At 47.1% G+C, this 20,585-nt stretch overlaps 1 long non-coding RNA gene across 1 annotated transcript; it reads left to right on the forward strand.

Annotated features, from left to right (window-relative positions):
• Positions 1–301: 301 nt before the first annotated feature.
• LOC146288415 (uncharacterized) lies at positions 302–20,273 on the forward strand. The gene is made up of 3 exons (XR_014755096.1): positions 302–416; positions 663–714; positions 20,235–20,273. It is a non-coding gene; the product is annotated as an uncharacterized LOC146288415 (long non-coding RNA).
• Positions 20,274–20,585: the final 312 nt, after the last annotated feature.

Here is a 20,585-nt window from a genome sequence, read left to right on the forward strand (position 1 = left end):
CGTTACTGTGCTGGATGAGAACGGGACTGTACCTAATCTTCAAGTTATGATTGAAAAGCTTGTGCAAGAGGTAATGTTTTATTCATGTCTAAATGCGCGGGGACACATGCATGTCTTCTTAATAGAGACACAGTGATATCAAATATTGAGGAGCACGATTTTCACACCAATGTGGAACAGAAAGTGCTTCACGCAGATAAATCATTCGTTTGGAGATGGTTCGTGTTGACTGTCTTCTCTTGTCAACTGATTCGTAATAAATCTTTAATGATATAATTGATAACGAAATGCCATTTAATCATCCACATCGCACACTGATGCCTTTCCCACCTTTATCCTCTCCCAGAGGCTGAATCTACTGCTTCCTAAACTTCGCCTGGCCAGGGAAGTTGTTCCAGAGTGCACCTGTCCCCCAGGTAAATCTCTCCTCTACTCTGACTGTTGGCACCACCTTCATGGATGCTGATAAAATGTTAAAAGTGTTTATATAATATACAGAATAGAATGCACCAGATGAATACTGTGCGTCACTGGTGGAACCAAGGTGTGGAAGTGGCAAAAAAGCAATATTATAGTAAATTGTATTCAATAATGTTAGTAGTATTATTATTAGCATTATTGAAACTACAATATGATTATAATTTATGGTGGCGTCGGGTCAGACTGTTCCTCCATGCCTTCATGCCAGCCTACAACTACCTCCTACCACTCCAGGTGAAAATGTCTTGATCCGTCCCTGCTGTGCATGATAAGAGCTTGTGTGTTTGTGTGGAGACTAGTAGAAGCAATAGCAACCTGGACTGAGTGACACCGAGGTCCACTCTGGCCCAGAGGCACAACGCTGTTTATACAGTTGATGCAGCAAAAAAAGAAAGAACGAAAAAATGCCTCTCATATCCCACATGTGGAAGTTATAAAGACTCCAAAATGTGGTCTCTCACATCCACGGAGACTGCTGCTTGACAGAATGGATTTATTGTGCAACCTCGAACGTAGAACATTCCGATTTACAACCTCCTTCTGAACGAAAACGGAGCAGACGGGCGTGCGTTGAACCATGTCTGAATTGGTACACTTTCATATACGCTCTCATGTTTTCACTCTTGTTTTAGCGGCATTTGGTATTTTATGTCAGAGAGAAGCAGTGTGAGGCAGAGTTACTGCGTGGACGTGCCCTGGGCTGCTGTCATGCATTTAGCCATGCGCTATACGCATGAGCCCACAGTGACACAGCTCACCCCTGTGTTTTGGTCCGGTGCTACCTCACTTCCCCTTGAGCGCATCTGGTCTTCCACCTTTCACGCTGCTGGTGGTTGGGGGGCGGTGAATAAATTCATGGCCACGTTTGCTGATCGTCGGAGATGATGGTTTTATTTCCTGGGGTTCCTGAGCCAGAAGATGGATCTGAACCAGAGAAGTTATTGAACCTTTTCAGGGTTCTTCTAAAAGTTCTGGAACAGGGATTGGTGAATTGCCTAGGGAAATTCAGGAGTGTTAGACTCAGTCCATATGAGCCTCCAAACCCCCAAAACATGATAGAAGAGCCCGGAACATGATCTAATAACGATAACAAACCTTATTCATAAGCCCCTGCGGCACACACCCAAAGGCCCTGCAATCTACTTGTTAATGACAGCTGTTTCTTAAGAGGGCTCTTGCCCTGCATCACCACGTACACTACATTCCTACGTAAAGGCTCAAACAACCAAAATCACATTGACTTCCTCCAGCCAAATAACTTCTATTTCTGGCGATATCCCTTTAAGCTGTTTGTAGGAAGGAAAGCTTTGTAATGCAGCCTCTGCTCCTCACACGCCAGTCCCTCCCAGCGATGCAGGTGGTCCCCGGGCCAATCTCTCTGGTCTCCACCCTGGGATTTATGAAGCCATTCACCCCCAAGGAGCCCTGGGACTTAGCTTGTCTCAGCTCAAGCATCTCCATTGTGCCTAGTCAAAGAGACATAAGGAGGGTTTCAATAGAGCAGAGTGCTCCAGGGGGGTGTGACCAGATTGGCCTCCTCTGATACTTGCTTTTTTGGGGCACCGACAGCCTTCTGTGGCGCAGTAAATAGATGAACCCACTCTGGGTAAAAAAAAAAGAAGTGTTTTGGGTCTGTGTCGTGTAGTGTTGAGTAATGGAGTTTAATGCTCCATCGGTACTCACTGGCAGCAGGCTGACCCTCAAGTGTATTTAAGGGTAGTTTCCGGTTTCTAGCCTTAAGAAAACATCATGTTTTAGTGTACTAAATGCCTAAGCCAATGTGTCACAATAGATCACTTCTGTAACTGTTGAACTTTCCAGAATCCGCCTTTTTTCCTGGCTCCGCCATGTTTACGATGAAAATACATTGGGGCTGCTGGAGAAAACGCTGTCCAAATCATTGAATATCGGCTCACGTGTGAACAGTGAACACTGTATGAGCAATGCAAGTGGACCACAGTCAGGGTCTTATAAACACGTCTGGCATGCTCCAATAGTACATCTCATGTCTAGACCAGGGGTCAGGTATCCTTCATCTGGCTGTGTTTGGCTCTTCAAAGCCCGCAGCCACACAGGCCCTGAAATGACTTGAAACCCTTCCCATGTCGCGCAACATGCTCTCTCGGGCCTCTTGTATTTCATAGCTGGAGCTTGATATCACCTTCTGGGGGTAGGGAGGGAAGGGGAGGAAGAAAGAGAATCTGAAAGAGAGAGAAGGCGAAGGTGGAGAGAGACAGAGAGACGTTTGGCAGCATGTAAGCTGTGGGACCTGCCTCAAGGCTTCATGGGACGGATGTTAACGTGTTTAGTGGTGTGTGTCCTGTGAGCTGTAGAGATGGCCAGAGCAGACAAGCTGGAGAGTTGTGTGTGTGTGGGTGTGTTTGTGTGTGTGTTAACACCGCATGCATTTGACCCCAAAAAGTGAAGCTCAAATCCTATGAATAAAGTATTCTAGAAGGAATGACAACATAGATAGCAGGGAGGGGAGAAAGTAATGCAAAATGATAGAGCAACTGAACAATGTTCTTTAGGAGAAAGAAAGATCAACTTTGGTATTTTTAGTCTCATTGAATACAACTACAGGTTTAGGCAAATCTACAGTACGTCTGCTTTTTGTGCTGAACTTTGTGGTTGAGATTGGAGACAGGGGTCCAAATGTTTATTTGAATAACCAGTCTGTACATATTTGGTCCAAAATATGAGCTAAAAAGCAACAATGAAAGTTTGGTCCTGAAATGCCATTTATTGGAAGCATCTGTCCTTGGGCCTGTGGGAGGGCATGTTGGCTGGTGTTCAGCTTTGCTGTAAAAAGTCTCTCCTCTCACTCCTCTCTCTCTCTCTTCTTCTCTCTCTCCTCTCATCTCCCCTCCTTTCTCTCCTCTCCCTCTCCTCTCCTTTGTCTCTCCTCTGTCCTCTCCCTCTCCTCATCTCTTCTCCTTCCACTCTGCTCTACCCTCCGTTGCTAGCCTCTTCCTCTGCACACCTTGGCTTTCTTCGCCACACTTCGCATCTTCACTTCTCACCTCCCCGCCTCTCACTCTTCCCCTCCCACCCCTCTCTCCTGTATCGGCATTTCACAATCCCAGTGAATAAACGTCAGGCCTCTTAACTCCTGAGATGGAAGCGGTGGTATGGAAACCATTATGGAATGTTGAGTTTAATTACCCAGAATCTGAGGTGATTGGAGTGATAGAGAGGGAGAGAGAGAGAGAGAGAGAGAGAGAGAGAGAGAGAGAGAGAGAGAGAGAGAGAGAGAGAGAGAGAGAGAGAGAGAGAGAGAGAGAGAGATAGAGAGAAGGAGAGAGAGAGAGAGAGAGAGAGAGAGAGAGCGAGAGAGAGGGAAAGAAGAGAGAGAGAGAGAGAGAGAGATAGAGAGAGGGAGAGAAGGAGAGAGAGAGATAGAGAGAGAGAGAGAGAGAGAGAGAGAGAGAGGGAGAGAGAGGGAGGGCTTCTCACAACGCACCACCCTCGATCGCCGCTGATGCGTGGATGTTTCTACCGTTGTGCCGTCGCTCGACTGAAACAACTCTTCACAACTTTCTTCAACAGGCTTTTTTCTTGAAGACGGTGTTTTTGGCCTTAAGCGGCGTGTGTATTTGTGTTCTGCCTGTGTGTCCGCGCTTGCATGCTGCATCTCTCTATTATGTCTGCGGCGGTGCTCCCCTTTTGAAAATCATCTGTTCTTGTTCTCGTCCGTCAACACAGACACTCCTCCTGTCCCGCTCAACAAAAATATCACCCAGACCGAGTCTTAGGGTCATTTGGGGATGGTATCCCTGTGTTCTCTGATCTATGGGCGTGTGTGTGTGTGTGTGTGAGGGCGTGCATTTGAACGAGTCAAACAAGACCCCTTAGCGAACGCTCACACCCTCAGCGCCCTCACCTTTCTTTTAAGTGTCGCATAACCCCTTGACAGCTATTCACCGACTGACGACAGACTGAGACTGGGTTGGATCTTCCACGCCCCGTTTGTCTTAAAGGGAGTCTCGTTTTCAGGCTAGGGGATCTTGTTCTCGCCCTAATCCCAACGCCCAGCACCAAATCAGCCTCCTTACACCCCCCCCACACACACACACACACACACATACACACACACATACACACACCCTGTAGAAATCTGATGTTGTAAAACTTGGTATTTGGAGTGTGGTAACAATTGCTAGACGTCTTCGTAGCTCAGGCTTGATTTGGTACCGGTTCTGGCTACATTCTGATTCTCCAGACAGGGAAGTATTTAAAGTATTTGAGGGGGAAAAGAAGTTAACTGGCATTTGACCCACATCAACCCTGTTTAGGGTTGAGTTTGTTATTGTAGATGTGTGTGTGTGCATACGTGCTGGGATGTGATTGTGTGTGTGTGTGTATGTGTGTGTTTGAGAGAGACAGAGAGAAGGTAGCTGACCTGACCCTGTTTTCACAGCCAGAGCCAATCTTAATAGCCGATCTCTCCAGTAACTCCAGTGAGCCAGAGAAGCCAGGACTGCATTCACCCTGTGTGTGTGCGTGTGTTTGTGTGTGTGCTTTCTCACATACTTCCATATCAAGGTCGTGTGTGTCCCCTGAGGACTGGGGGGAAGTGGATCGTTGACTCTGGTATTAGGTCCATGTATTGGTTGAACTGTAAATGTTTTGCAGGGAATGTTCTAGAAAAGGGCATGCTGATCTGAACTTCCTTGTCACAACAGAAGTAGCCTACATGGCTGCACACCATCAAATCATAACATGGATAATACTATCACGTCACATGTTACAAACGCTAATGTTGGGAAACTTCATCCAGTTTCTGGACCTAGCCTATTATATGAACTGAACATTTGTTCAGCTGGAAAGAAGAAGCAGTCCCACTGATATCCAGCTTGTTTGTTGTTTTTGTCGATTCTGGCGCAGCCTAGAAGTGAATCAGACTGCCGAGTGTGGACTGTTGAGCCTGCTTTGCGTGCAGCGCTGGTTCCCTGATGACAATCTGCTAATGAGCCCTACTGTTGTCGGCTGTGATTGGGAGATACAGTGGTTGGGCAGTAATCCCCCTTCTTCCCGCTCCGTAACTCCATTGAAGGGCCTCTTCGCTCGCCTGCGCACATATTTACTTGCTTTTCTATCACGCGCGCGCGCAAGCACACACGCACACACACACGGAGATATGCACCAGAATGTCGTGCACGCCCTAACTCCAACACCCACTGTTGTTCATAAAGGCTCGTCACACGCAGGTGGTGTTGACTGTGAACGCTTGACGAGGACGTTTTGTCTCTGGTGTTTACTCTCGAGTCATCTTCTCGACGCGGAGCTAGGCTAGGTGTGTGTTACATAATGACCTCGCTGACGGAGCTGCCAACCTGAGAGAGGCACGGTACACACACGCACACTCTATCTGCACATACACACACTCAGCCGCACACACACACACACAGCACAGACACACACACAATCCACACACACACACACAGTGTGTCTGCACATACATACAGTCAATCCGCACAATAAACACACGTGCCCATCCCTCCCTCGTCTGATACGGATGAGCAGATGTGATTTGTCTGTTGTTTGTTTTGCCCCTGTTGATCCTTCAACTTCAAATTGAGTTTTTCACCCTCTCTTTTCTCTCCTTCTGCTCCCCCTCCCTTCCCAACCCCCCTCTACTCGTCGAAGCAGGTTTTCCGTCAAACCTTTTTGCACGCAGCTCCTCGGGACAGTGTCGTGGGCGAGTTAGAGTTGACAGAATCAAGTGGATCAACAGCAGCGCAGCTGTGTAGAACGCTCTAGAACGGGACCCGACTCTCGACAGATTTGTCCTCTGTCATGCGCAAGTGGATCCGACACATCCACGCGTCCTCGTCACTGTGAATAAAAGTCGTCTGAACTGGAAGCACAGCTGCGATGGGATTCTACATGCGCTTCTGCGTCATCGTTTTTTTCCCTCTCATCAGCCACCAAACCACGTCAGCATTGAATTTGCAGCGCAGGGCGCGGTAAATGGATTTGGACCAAATCCTCACATGATGAAAATTCGACATTTGCACGATACCTTCACACAGATGACACTTGTAGTTTCGGCCCTTTAAAAATGTTTCCGGGCGCTACCTGACGCCTGGTGTGATCTCGGGCTGCGTTTCTCATCATCCCAGCATGGTGCCTGGTCATTGGCTTTATGGGCTGAGTTAGTCAGGGCCGTGTCGAAGCGCCCCGGTGAAGGATCCAGTCCACGCGCTGACCTTTTAGCTGGACAGTAAGTACTTCTGCCCCCGCGCTCTTCACCCCAGACGATTTTGTCACCGGCTGACGCGCGTGTCCAACCCTAAGAACTCGAACTTGCGGTCTGTCAGTCTTCACGGTAGCCATCGTCGTCGACCTTCTCGATCGCTACGGCATTGCCGCTCAAAATGATCGTTGATGTCTTTGGATAGAGGGTTTTACAGATGATCCATTTGAAGCCCAAGGAAAAGGAAGCAGTACTAATGTGCAGCTCCATCTGGCTCTACCAAACAGGTGGCTGGGACACCCTAGGACTGATCTTCCATTAGAAACTCTGAATGCCGTAAACCCATCCAGCAAACTAAGTGTAAAACCGGATCCTTCCTGTGTGTGCGTGACCTGCGACCTTTGTTAACTTTCCCCCTTGGTCATGGGGATAACACCTCCCTGTCTTTGTCACCCAGGTGACCTCATAAAGCAGCCCATAATAATCTAGCCCTCGGAGGGAGAAGAGGTCGGGTCTGAGTACTGAGTAGGTTGTGTGTGGTCTGTTGTCTTTTAACGGGCTAATAAAATAACTGAACAGATTTGGATTTTCACATACAATACCACCCTACCTCTGTCAGTTTGGAGACCCCATCTTTGTTTGTGGTTGGGTTTTGTGACTTCCCCACTGTCACATGACTGAAGGGTCTGGGGTCGGCAATATGACTTATGAGGACATTCCTGACCTGGCGTGACCGTGGTAAAATGGTCACCCTGCTAGACTCGTTGACGATGTGCCTATGTGTGATCATGTGTGACTGCGTGAATGTGTGTGCATGGCAAGGGGGATTTACACTGAATTCTCACCTCCATGGAGTCAAGTCATGGCATAGACGGTGTGTGTCTGTGTGTGTGCGCACATGCGTGTGAAATAGTTAGGATTATCGCCCCTCTGGAGTTGAGTCCCAGATGTACTGTATGTGTGTGTGTATGTGTGTGAGCCAGCTGTGTGTAGTAGGTTATAGAAGACATTCTTGCGTGCTGTGTTAAGCCCTATATAGCCTCTGACACTCAAAGGAACAGGTGGTGACAGGAGAGGGGCGACAGTTAGACCAGGAACTCTGTCATAGACCGTATGGTGTCGTTGGAATTCGCACCCCTTTAGAGCGGAGTCACAGATGCGTGTGTTTGTGTGTGTGTGTGAGGACCAGTATACTAAAGAGCCTGCATAGTGGACAGTCATGACTGTATCTTGTCTTCCCACGGCCTAGCCATTCCCCATCTACCAACCTCACTATCTCAAATAGGGATGTTATTCCGATTAATGATGTTCGCAGGAGATGGTTGCGTTTACTAGAGACGGTTATGGCCGATAGTCCCTTTATGATGACGGTCCCCACTGCATCTCTCAGGTGTCTCCAGCATTCAACAGACTGGAGGACCGGGGACACCTTCCTGGGTTGTGGGGTGAGGATGGAGGGCAGGGCAGGGCTTGCTATCCCGGATCCCTCCTTCATTCTTCCCAGGGACGGCTTCAGGTCGGGACGCAGGGGGGTGGGGGGGAGCGGCGGAGCAGATTGGAGGACTGCGTCGCCGGCCTCGGCAGAATGTCCGGAATGTTCCCCGCGCCCCGGACAGACGTCTCGTCTGCTCGCGTTCACCGCCGTCACCGGAGGCGGTGACCGCGGCGCAGTCAGATGTGCCGTGTCATTACAGAGCATGGGTGTGACGGGGGGGGGACGGGATGGGACGGGACGTTGCCCCTAGTATGGATCTGCACATACTGTACATACTGGACGTCCCTGCGAATGCATGGCCTCGATTGCGTCTACGCGGGTGAACGTCTGTGTCTGTGCCTCTCTCTGTCAGCACACTGTCAACAAGCCCTTTCCAGTTACCCACATACTTGGGCGCTTTCATCTCAGAGGAAACGTTAACTGGTCGCAATTAAACAAAGCCAATTTACCATTTAGTAGCAGTTATGGCTTTAAATAAGGCCACAGAAAGTACCATGCCATTAGGAGTTCTTTTAAAAGCTTATTTGTTTCCCGTTTCCTGACTATGAGTGTTTGGGGGTGTGGGGCTTTCAGAGCTGCACATGTTTAAGACACAAGCACCTGCTGTCCATTAGAAGCAGCCATGACAGTTTCTACAGTGTTTCTGCATGTTTTAAATACTTCTCTGCTTTTTTTTTTCGACAATAACTTCTTGGAATCCTCCAAAAGTGTATTTATTGTAGCAATGCTGCAATAAAAAAATGAATCGGCTTTTTCTCCTCAAGCATAATCATTCTTGACCTCCGAACTCAAATGTAAAACTTTCCACTCTGGGTACTGTATGGTGGTTTTCACTTTTAATATGAACGTTTTCATGTTTTGAGGGACACACACACGTGCGCACACACACACACACAGCCTCTGGCGTCATAATGTTAAGAATAACTGGAGATGGAGCGGTCAGCAAAGCAACACCTGCTTTTGATTGGCCTAATGTTTGTGGTTAAAATATCATGAAGCGCTTTATTGGATTGTGGAGTGCCTCGGGGGTGTGTGTTTGGACCCTTGCACGGGCCAATGAAATTAGCCACAGCTAAGGAGCCATGGCTGGCCATTTCTATAGCTCTTCTGGAGAAAGGCTAAAGAGCATGTGATTAAAGCAATACACCATAAACGTACCTAGGGGCATTTGTTCCCGTCTAATTTCCCTGTAATTCACCCCAGTATTCTGATTCAAAGGATTGTCTGTAAAAAAAAAAAAAAAAAAGAATGTTTATTTGACTTGCATGCATTAGGTTTCTGTCTAAAGTGCTTTTAAATATGAAAACGTTGAGATAAACGGAGGCCAAATAATTAGGAGTACGATAGCAGCGAATAACAGAAATCCTATCCAGACGCTCGCACGTGCAGCGTAAATGTAGAGCTGGGTGATGAAATGCAGAGCTCCCCTTTTATGCCCGCACTCCCCTCGCACATCCCGAACGCATGATTAACGAGTGTTTATATTCACAGCTCCTAAACACAAAGCGAACAGAGGGAGATTAGACGATGTGGCGTCATTACCGCCCTCCGCCGTGCATACAGCTGCAGAGCATTGTCGCGCATTAGAGCGCCACAGATGCGGCCCAGCCGATTAGAGGAGTGGTGCGGCTAGGCTAACTGGTAAAGGGGGGAGGTTCGACCAAGCATTTCCTCCTTGTCTGATAGGATTGTAATGGCCTGGGGGAGGGGGGAGCTGAGGAGGGTGGTGTGTTGCCATTGTTAGGGTCTGTTTGGTGTAAAAGTTGCTGTTTGCTGGGGGGGGGGTTGTGTGTTTGTGTGTGTCCTTACTGTTGTTATTGCTCTGCATGCTGGTGTTTATTTGTCTTGCTGCTGGAGGTTGTGGTGGTATTGCTCCACCACAACACTTAGTCATCTTGATGGTGGTCTCATAGTAGGTCGCCCAAACACTGGCAACATACGTACAGCATCACAAAACGCTGACATGTAATAATTGCGATTCCACTGGAAGCCAAAGACATCATTTGCTCTCTCGATCCAAACCGACGACACATTTGAATGTGGACTTGAACTCCATTTTTCATATCCTGTTCTGCAGTGTTCTATTAGTGGATTCATGTCTTCGTTGGATTCAATTAAGAATAACATTGTGCCTGTTGGGCTGCCGCCTGTCTGTGACTGTCCCTGCCCATCTGTCTGCATGTCTGTCTGTTCACCGATATGCCAGCCCGCCGCCTGTCTCACTCTCCTCACCATAACCTTCACCCGCCACCTCACTCTCAAAGCCCAGGTCTTTTGCGGCACGCTTCTCCATTTCTCTCAACCTGCAGATGTGACAGGAGGAGACGAGAAGAAAGCGTTTGAAAGCGAAAGAGAGGAGGTGGAGAGATCGAGAGGTTGAGAACATACTCTAATCTGTCTGTACGGCATGTACGGGCCTCACAGCCGCAGCGACCTCAGAAGAAGCTTCTAGCGTGTTCTCAGGAGAACCGAAGCAGAGCAAACACTAACACCAACCATCCTGTTCCTACCAGGCAAGAGCGAGAGAGATGGAGAGGTAGTGAGCTAACCCAACAGCTAACCAAGCCCATATGTGGCCTGCACTTCACTTAGCTCCAACCCTCTCTCCCTCCTTCAGTTTGAACATTGTCAGCATTGTGGGACAAATCAGAGGTCTCCGGCACAAACAGATTGTTCTAATCTGGGCTTCGTTGTTTGTGTTTGGCGCTGGTTGCTGGTGGGTCGCACTCGCACATATCTGAAGATAGGATCCGTAAGTGTCAGGAGTTTGAGGAAGAGGAGACACAGGATCAGAAGTCGAACACTCACTGAGGAGTTACCCTCAACAAGGGAGTAAGTGTACATAGCGTGTGTGTGTGTGTGTCGTGTCAAGGGTGACAGCCGACGTTGTCAAATTGCCGTGAACTTGACCCTGGACCCTTAGCGAGAGGACGCGTGGTTTGGGACTGAGTTTGATCCGGCTCGCGCATGTCTCTCCTCGCCTCCGTGTGTGTTTGTGAGTGCGTGGTACGTGCGCACTCGCTCAGGGACCCCAAGCGTCAGACTGCCAGGTGAATCTGTCGGATCAAAGCTAATTGTCGTGGACTCGCCAAACACGACCGTTTTGGTCCCAACCTCTCATTGACCCCGTCAACACGACACGCCTCTGCGACCCGATCCTCGCTGTCTCCAACCTTCACCTCTCCAGGACACCCCACACACACTCCTCCTGGGAATTCTTGTGCGTGTGTGGGAGTGGGAGGGTGTGTGTATGTGTGTGAGTGTGTGGGATAACCTATCTGCCGTATATCAGCAGACGCTGAGATGCAACACATGTAGACTGTTTGTCTGCATTAGCGCGGGCTGATTTACGACCCGTCTTTCTGACCTGTTCCACCGCAAGCATCAGACCGCATCAATCACAAATGTGTAAAACTCTTTGAGGATCCCCCGAGCTAAGCAGCTGCGAGGCAATCTCCGTAAACAGCAATGGAGCTAAACAAACGGTAACTTTTGTGGCGTTAGCATGCCAGTAGGCTCGTGTAAACCCATAAACGTGTCAGCATGCAGCACACAACGAGATCAGCTCCTCTCAATCCCCCCCCCCCCCCGCCCCCACCCCCCCCCCCGCCCCGACTGATGTGTTTTGACACGGCCGTCATCCGAGCGCCGTTAATCACGCCTCGAGTGAGCCTCGTCGTTGTGCCACGATGGCGGCGTTCCCCAAGGGCTTTGGGTGTCCCCCCGATATGTGTCGAAACACGACCGTGCCAAAATAGGAACAGGATGCCGCTGGCTAACAGCCTGTTCTCGCAAAACACCATTGCTTTTTGGTACCAAGCAAACATTGTCCAGAAAGGACAATGATTGTTGTGAAACGCGGAGTGGAGACAGAGTCATTGGCTGTATGAGTCGTATAAAAAGACGGGGAGAGGTGAGAACAGAAAGAGAGGTGGGAGGTCAGACAAGGTAGAGCTGACATAGAGCAGTCAAGTTGAAACACAGTTTGACAGACAATATGGAGAAGAATATATGAGGTCTAGCAGGGACATTCACCAGGAGAGCTGGAGTTGATGAGAGACATACAACGTATTTGGGAAAGTCTGGTAGGGGCAATCGAGTGTTAAAAGTGTGTATGTGTGTGTGTTTGTGTGTGTACAGGGGGGCAGGAGGGCCCTACAGAGATAAATCAGAGAGCACCAAGATGGCATCCAGATCAGTAATCTACTAGGATGTTGATCATAGTTTGTTTTCCAATCTCATGTTTCTCCACTATTTTACAATATTGTTGAATGAAACATGCAAACTTTCACACATACACACACAGACACACACACACACACACACATGCTTCAGATCAGCGAGGACCCAGCCCTAGGATTGGCCCGATGCCACCCAGTAACACCCTAACAAGACCCAGGACCCAGGAAGTGGTTGGGCCCATGTTTCTCTCCCTACCTCTCTATATTTCTGTCTTTCGGTCTCTTTCTTTTTCCCTCTTTCCTTTTCTGCTTCCTTTAATTTTGCCTGGACCAACCACACAGAGTATTCTCCCCAACAGGTTTCATTCATTAAACGACTTCAAAAACCCTTGCGCAAATAAGAACAAGGCCAAATCACTTTGTGTCCCGCATTTGAATTCAATTGAGACCAGACCAAATGTCGTTTAGCGGTTTGTTTGAGCTGATAATCTGCCAAGTGTCTCTCACTTGCATACAGCGTATCACCGTGTTGGTTTCCCACAGAAAATTCCGGAAACTGTCCCGTCTACACTGGCAAAACCCACATGGAACCAATGACATTGTTTCGATGGACGCTAGAGACTTCAGCGGACCATTGTCCTTGACGGAGGGCAGGGCGCGATCTTCTGTCGAGTGGGTCAGATGGGAGGTTTCACTCTTGCTGGCGTGAGGGGTGAAAGGTCAATTGAGACAGATAAATACACCCAGCGGTCAGAAGGGGATTACTCTCTCTGGCACTCAGGTTTGACAAGCGGAGAGGATGGGAACTCCGAAACCCTTGCACTTTGTGTCTGCCCAGGTGTCTTTTCAGGCTTTTCAACAGAATCTCTCACAGATGACAGACTGCCCCTGCCTGCTTACCGCCTACCTAAAGCGCTGTTCCCATCCTTCAACACGACACGCGTTATTAGGACCTGTCTTCGCTGACCCTGTCTCCGTGTTCTGTACGTCCGTTCGCATGCACACACGTGTGCATTCATCAATCGTAGTGGTCTGGTTTGCGTTTGCCGATCTTCTCCAAAGATGATAGATAAGGTGTGGAAACACTCACCGTTACCATCTGCGCGTCAGTGTCGACTTAGTCATCGGGTCAAGAAGACAGAGGTCCCCAACCACCTTGACCCAGGGTATTATTCATCTACATTAATAGAGTTTTAAACGTCAACAAATCTATGTCGAACTATCATGGTGGTGTTTGTTCAATGTGTGTGGGGTAACATACTCTCTCTCTCTGCATGACCTGGAACCCCAACTGGTTGTTTTGACAATCCAGCAAACCAAACTTTCAGTAGAACTTTCTGTTGTCCATGCCAGAGGCTAACCAGGCAGTCTAGAGCTCTAGAAAACGACTGAATAGGACCGGACCGTTCTGATCCTGTGTGACTGGAGAAAATGGGTCCCATCTGTTCTCATTCTATCAGTGTCTCTCTGAGTAAACCTCACCGAGAGCCCTCTTCTCATCTCGCAGCCTTCCATCGTTCTGCTGATGTCGACGTCACCCGTAGGGCTGGCGCGTGGTTGTGGAGCTGACAGTGCCCATCGATAAGGAAACAAAGCACACTCTTTACATGACGCTGTCAAGAACAAGGAATATTCTGGCCTGTCAGCCCCATGAGCGTAGTCTTACTTCTTCTCCCACAGCTCACTAGTGCATGCTTGTTGGAGCTAACCTGGCAAGACAGCTGGATTCACGAGATCACGACCGCATGAGAATCAAGTTTACTAGGTTATTCGTTTGTGTCCGAACCACAGTGGTTCGGACCAATCAGCATCCTATGAGGAACTACTGGCAGCCGCAGGTGTGGTTGAAGTTAGCCTGTGACGGGCGAAGACAGACAGATGGTTTATCCAATCACCTGCCAAGTATTTTTGAAAGTGCCTGCCCTTTTCCAAACAGGTTCCAAGGAAGACTTCCCAGATGGATGTGTTTAACAAACCCACTGGCGAGTCACGTTATGTTTGAGCACCATTAATTCTCAGATGTCTGATCCTTTAGGTTATAAACATGAAGGCATCCTAGCCTGTTTCACTGTGCTGCTTTGTCCAGCCACTGCCAGGCAGATTTGGATTCTGAAGGAAGTTTATAAAGCCTACATTTAGTCATTTAGTCATTTTAGCAGACGCTCTTATCCAGAGCCTAAGATCGACCAGATGTTCTATTGTCTTGGACAAGGCTTGGTACAAAAGAATATCCAATCTAAAGACAACAATACACAGACATACACTAAATTGAAATTAATGATACAAAGTTAGAAAATATTCATCTATATGTTACACCAGTCAGTGTAAACTACTCTTTCAGTATACTGACTGCAGATTATCCATGCCCTGGGATTATGCTGTAGAAGTGGTTTGGTGACAATGACCCTCCCTTGGTCAGTGATTCGTTCTTCCCTGGCCCCTTTTGGGCACACTTTGGCTTTTACATTTAGTCATTTACATTTAGTCTTCTTTTTTTTTACGGGGAAGAGAACCGTGGTTTGAATCCCTTCTGAAGTCATGGTTGATTCTACTCGATCTCCCTCAGACCGTGTCAAGACACTGGGGTGCGTCAGACCAAACCTGAAGCAGGAACCCACCTCCACTCTCACAGGACCCATTTTATTGTCCAGGAAAACTACCAAGGAGGAAAACATATGTCTGCTCTTAGTTACAGAGTAAATCCCTTATATGCTTAGCATTTTACCCCATACACTCACACACACACACACACACACATTCCCGGCCCTTTGTCCTCCTTTCATAACAAGGGTGGTTCACCATGTCTCAAACCAACTTTTTCCCCCTCAGGCACAAAGTGTGATATTGATACTTCCTCCTACCAAAGTGTGTGTGTGTGTGTGTGTGTGTGTGTGGGGGGGGGGGGGCAGTGTCAGTCCCAGTGGACCCCAGAGGGGACCCAGAGCAGATAGGTCAGGTAGGTCCGTCATTCAGCACTGGCCTGCTTGATAGTAGGAGGTTCTAGTAGATTCTGGCCCACTCAGGTCTACGGATGCCCTGGCTGTGCATTTCACATGACTTTGACTTTTGGTATTCTTTTATTGAGTCTGCCAATCCCTTTCCCAATCATCATGTTTATTACTAGTAAGTAATTATTTAATGTTAGGATTGTAGAGCATGTGTTATAGATGTAGTTTTCCAAATCAACTGAATCTCTGTATTGAGGAGAACATCTGCTACTGTGCTGTACTCTCTGACACACATATCCAAGGCCAGCCCAAACCTTTATGGGGCCTTAAGCAAAATTGATTTGGGGGCCCCTCTGCGTCGTTTATTGTTGCCGATAAAAAAAAAAGAATATATATATTTTTACATAATACAATAAACTGTTAGTTCGCTTATGCCTTGGGCCGGCCCTGCACATATCCCTTGGTATTCTTGTTTGATGGCCATCTTTGATGATAGTCTTCACTCCGTCTCCCTCCTATAATGTTTATCAAACTGGTTCAATCTAAGGATTTCAGAAAATGTTCTAAGTGTAGTTTAGCTGATCAGCCTAATCTCTGTTGAAGTCAAAGGATCAGCAATTAGGGGTTAAGACAACAGCTTCAGCACCCAGAGATCCCCTGAGAATCCACCTTGTTGAAACAGGAATTTAAGATCAACTCAGTAGAAACACAGAATTCCACCTTGCAGATATTTCATATCTGATCACTATCTAGACTGTTTCTCTGACCTGCTGTCTGAATGAAAACAGACCGGCACAAAAACGTATTCTAGCTTCTAGTCAGGGAACTCATATTATGCGCACAAACACACACACACACACACACACACACACACACACACACACACACACACACACACACACACACACACACACACACACACTCATGGCAGGCGCACAGCAGCTTTCACATTTATCTCTTTGTTAATAAACACATGATGTACAATGCATTTTGTCAATCTGTAAGGCTTTGAAACCCACAGTGCCTTTGGTTAATGCGATCATTCACATCACTCAACAAAACATACAGTACGTCCTGACAGACTTCCTGGATGTGCCGGGGCCAGCATGTGATTGGAGGGCCCCCTTTCTTAGGTCCCTCCATTGGAAATTGGAAAGGAAAACAAAAACAAACGGGTGAAATGGATTGGTCTAACCCCAGTAACCAAAGCCGTTGTTTAGGGTAGCGTTAGCCGCAGTGGGGGACATGAAAGACTGCGAGACGCGCTCCAGGTTTCTGCCGCGAGACCATCTGGTCCACAGCGAGTTAGGGGGACGGCCTGGCAAGGCTACCGCTCTACACGACTACTGTGGGAGTCAGATGGCTGACCGGTGAGGTAGTCGGGCTAGTAATCAGAAGGTTGCCGGATTGATTCACCCTACTTGCCTCGGGGGTAATGTCCCTGTACTTATTGTAAGTCGCTCTGGATAAGAGCGTCTACCAAATGTAAATGTACTTCTACAAGGGACGGTGACAGGAACACTGACAGCAGCACTGTACCTCGCTCCATACGACGTGATTCAATACCTGTCGTGAAGGAGAAATTCAAAAAATCCTCTTACAGCCTTCGAGTTACTTGAATAGGGTTAAACATGTTTACTTTGTGAAAATAACTTATAGACACACACTGAAAAAGGCTGTTCTGGTGAAGCCAGCAGGAAAAATGTTCCTGATTAAGAACCTACAGATCATTTATGAAAGGAAGTATTTGGGTAGTACACCTTTCTTCAAACGTTTAATAATCCGGTCCACATTGCCTCGGGGGGCGGGTGTAGGATTTGGGGAAAGTGAGGATTACTGGGTGGTTTAGGACTTGAGCTACGCAAAAACCTTGACACCTTAGAACAGGGTTATACAATATTTTCATATATGAGCTCAACATGATAACGACATCTTTATGATCTTCTGATTGAAATGGTTCCAACGTCGTTCAAAAATCTATCACCCACACCGCACACGCTCTGAAGCACACACACACACACTCTAAATCCCAGATCCATGTCATAATATTCTCCAGTTCGTGCAATGACAACTTCATCTGCAGTTTAACCTTTTGACATGCTTAACCCCCTTCCCTCCCTCCTCTCCCTCTCTCCCTATGTCCTCTAGGAAGGAGGTGTAATAAGTCACATCCTCCTCCTCTCCACCACTTCTCTCTAGTCATAACACAATATCACATTTCCCCCACACCGTGGCCCTGTGTCAACACTCCCAGCGACGGTCACCTGGAGCTGTCAGTTACAGTAGAAGGACGAAAAGCAATTTCACCTCACTGCGTGATCCATTGTAGTCCACGTGCAGTTTAATATTCACATACCACAGCAAATCGGCAGAACGTTTCTCACGCTGGATCGGTGGAGGAATGGGACAGACGGACGCCTGTTTGTGTTGCCGCTTAATTGCGCTGACGTTCGTTCGCAGTTTTCACGTTGTATTTGGCGTCGGGCCTGTGTTTCATCCGAAACACTTAGAGATGCAGCGGTTGGCTGAGAACCGGAATTGGAGGAAAAGAAAGACAGGTTTGACTGTGGTGGACACATTGATGATCTGCTTCACAGAGCAGCGTTCAATCAGTCACCACGCGAGCTATTAAAAAGAGTGATTACTACGAGATGTAAAGAGATAATGAGAGATATTTTTCGGGGGTAAATGGATTGGAAGAAAATAGTTTACATCAAGGCAACACAATGGAGGTACTCAAAAATGTGTTTTAAATGTCAAATGTAAAGTGCCCGCACAGAATGCATGATCATTCCATCCCTCAACTTTGTGGATGCTCACAAACAAAACAACATCGCTTTCACAGTGTAGTGATGTAAGGGATGTCTCCTGTTTTATCTCTGTGGGCTCAACTACCAGACGTAGCAGAGTACAATTCTCCATTCAACCTCACTATGTGGATGAGTAGATTTGACTCAATTCACGTATTAAGGGGCTAAATTAAGGTAATAAACTAGGCCTAGAATAGGCCTAGGGCAGTCTGAGGTATACGCTACGCCTTCATTGTGTCTATTAACAACAGCTCTGCTATGTGAAAATCAGCATAACTGATCTGGCATGAATTTGAAACGGAGGCAGTCCTTCCTTACTGTTTTCACACTCAGCACAAAGGCGTCTTTTTTCGCAGCGCAACAAATTAAAACGAGCTAACCAGAACCACCTGTAGGATTATTGAGAAGTCAATGGCTTTCATTATAGGATTGATACCCTTTCCAGGAGAAAAATCCTTCTCTGTTGATCCTCTTAATCCTATTCTGACTTTGGTTGTATTTTAAGGGTTGGCTGTTGGGCTGGGTCTTAGGCACACCTGATGATACCTGGTGCAAGAGCCAAATTCATTGTATATCATTATTATGGTAATAGTTGGTGTATAGTTATAATCAAAATTATTTGTAATTTTATGTTAATTATTTGTAATTAATAAGAAAACAATAATTCAATTAGGCTAGAATGTAACCTAATTGAATTATTATTTTCTTATTAATTACAAATAATATAAACTAAATTGGTTATGGCACATGAGCATTGTTTATGATGAGAACATTTTTTGTAAAGTTTTTTTGGGAACAAAGGAAGCTGTTATTAGTTGGAAGCCAAAGGTTTTTTGACCGTTATTCGGTTGATAAATAAAAGCTTTGAAGCAAGGATTTTATGTTCAGGATAGTCTTGGACATAATTTTTCCTTTGGATTAAGACTTGTACTGGACAAGAAATGTGGAAATCAATCAACTGCCACGTACCGTTCACCTTGGAGTTGGAGTGGTGAGTAGCCTGCTGCTAACTTCAATAGCAATATAGAAAATACGTAAGAGTATTATTCGGACAGGCGCGTCAAAACGAACAAACTATTCAGCTACCAAAGTGGTTTAAAAAGACATATGTGCCACTATACCTGGCTTGTGCGTGTCTCTAACTCTTTCTCTCTGTCTCGCTCTCTCTTTATCTCTCTTTATCTATCTATCTTTCTCTCTCACTACCGTTTTCGCTCTACCAGTCTTTCAGTCTTCAACACTTGTGCACACACTCATTCACTCTCTTATCTATCTCCCTGGATGTTTTTCATAACCTGAAGAAGCTTCAGAATCAGTGTGTGTCCACCTCAAAGGAAATGGAATGCATCTTGGATGCTGTCATAGCCTTTTTCCCAGAATCCTTATCTTCAGGCTGGACGCCCCCAGGGGGGATGTCTCCAGATTGGACGGCGAAGGCCGGCTGACCGCAGTGGGAAACGGACAGGCCATATTTCTCACGCCGGGCGTCTGATAGCGATAAAGCCCCTGGTCTAGATCCTTCCTTTCCGACCCCCAGTCTCTCTAGCCCAGCCCAGCCGGCCGCAGTGACACGGCGGGTGCCCCTCCCCGGGTGCCCCTCCCCCTTGACGCTCAGCGGCGGAGGAATCTTGTCGTCTGTCCAAACACGCGACTTCCCACGCAGGGTTCCTATTGGAGCCGTAAGCAGGTCCTCCCCTGGGCGTCAACTGTCTGTTAAGCAGTGTGAAGTTGGGGCTGATTGAAGTTGGTCCCCCAACTCATAATATAAAGGAACTGTACTGGCTGCTTTTCAGTCAGATAAAAAGCCAGACAGTCCTGTTAAGTATTAAATCATATTATAAACTTTGAAGAGAGCATATTTCTAGGACTAGTCTGGGATTGCTTAACCTTGTTATAGGTCAGGGAAACCGCTCATTTTTGTTCGTAGAATGTCATTTCCATTGTCTGAAGAACAAGGTTGTGACCAATCCAGGACTTCAACAGTAACCTTTTGAGAAAGTGCATGATTGTGATTTTTAAGATATCAGAAGATAAGGGATGGGAGCCTCATTGATAAACAGATTATAACCTACCTATGTTATGTATAATACTATTTCTCTCTTTTTCTCTCTTTCCATCCAGGCCCCCCGGGAAAACGAGGAAGGATGGGCAGAAAAGGCGAACCTGGTAACTGCTCCAATCGCTCTCTTTCTCAAATGTTTGTCAGTGGCTCTGTGGAAGTGGGTTTGTCTGTATTAGCGAGCTTACCTCCCCTCATTATTCTTTTCACTTCCCATTCAAGGTATATGTGATATTTTTTGTTTGTGTGTGTGTGTGTCTGTGTCTGTGTCTGTGTGTGTCTGTGTGTGTTACCTTGTCCAACATATAGATGTCAAAGATGCACAAAGCAGTTTGGCCATTAGAAAACAGCATTCATCAGGAGGCATTACGTTTTTCTTGTTCCAAAATGATGGGGAAATATGTTTACAGTTT

This window comes from Hypomesus nipponensis, chromosome 5 (genome assembly GCF_054491055.1).
Source record: "Hypomesus nipponensis isolate SF chromosome 5, ASM5449105v1, whole genome shotgun sequence".
Taxonomy (NCBI): domain Eukaryota; kingdom Metazoa; phylum Chordata; class Actinopteri; order Osmeriformes; family Osmeridae; genus Hypomesus; species Hypomesus nipponensis.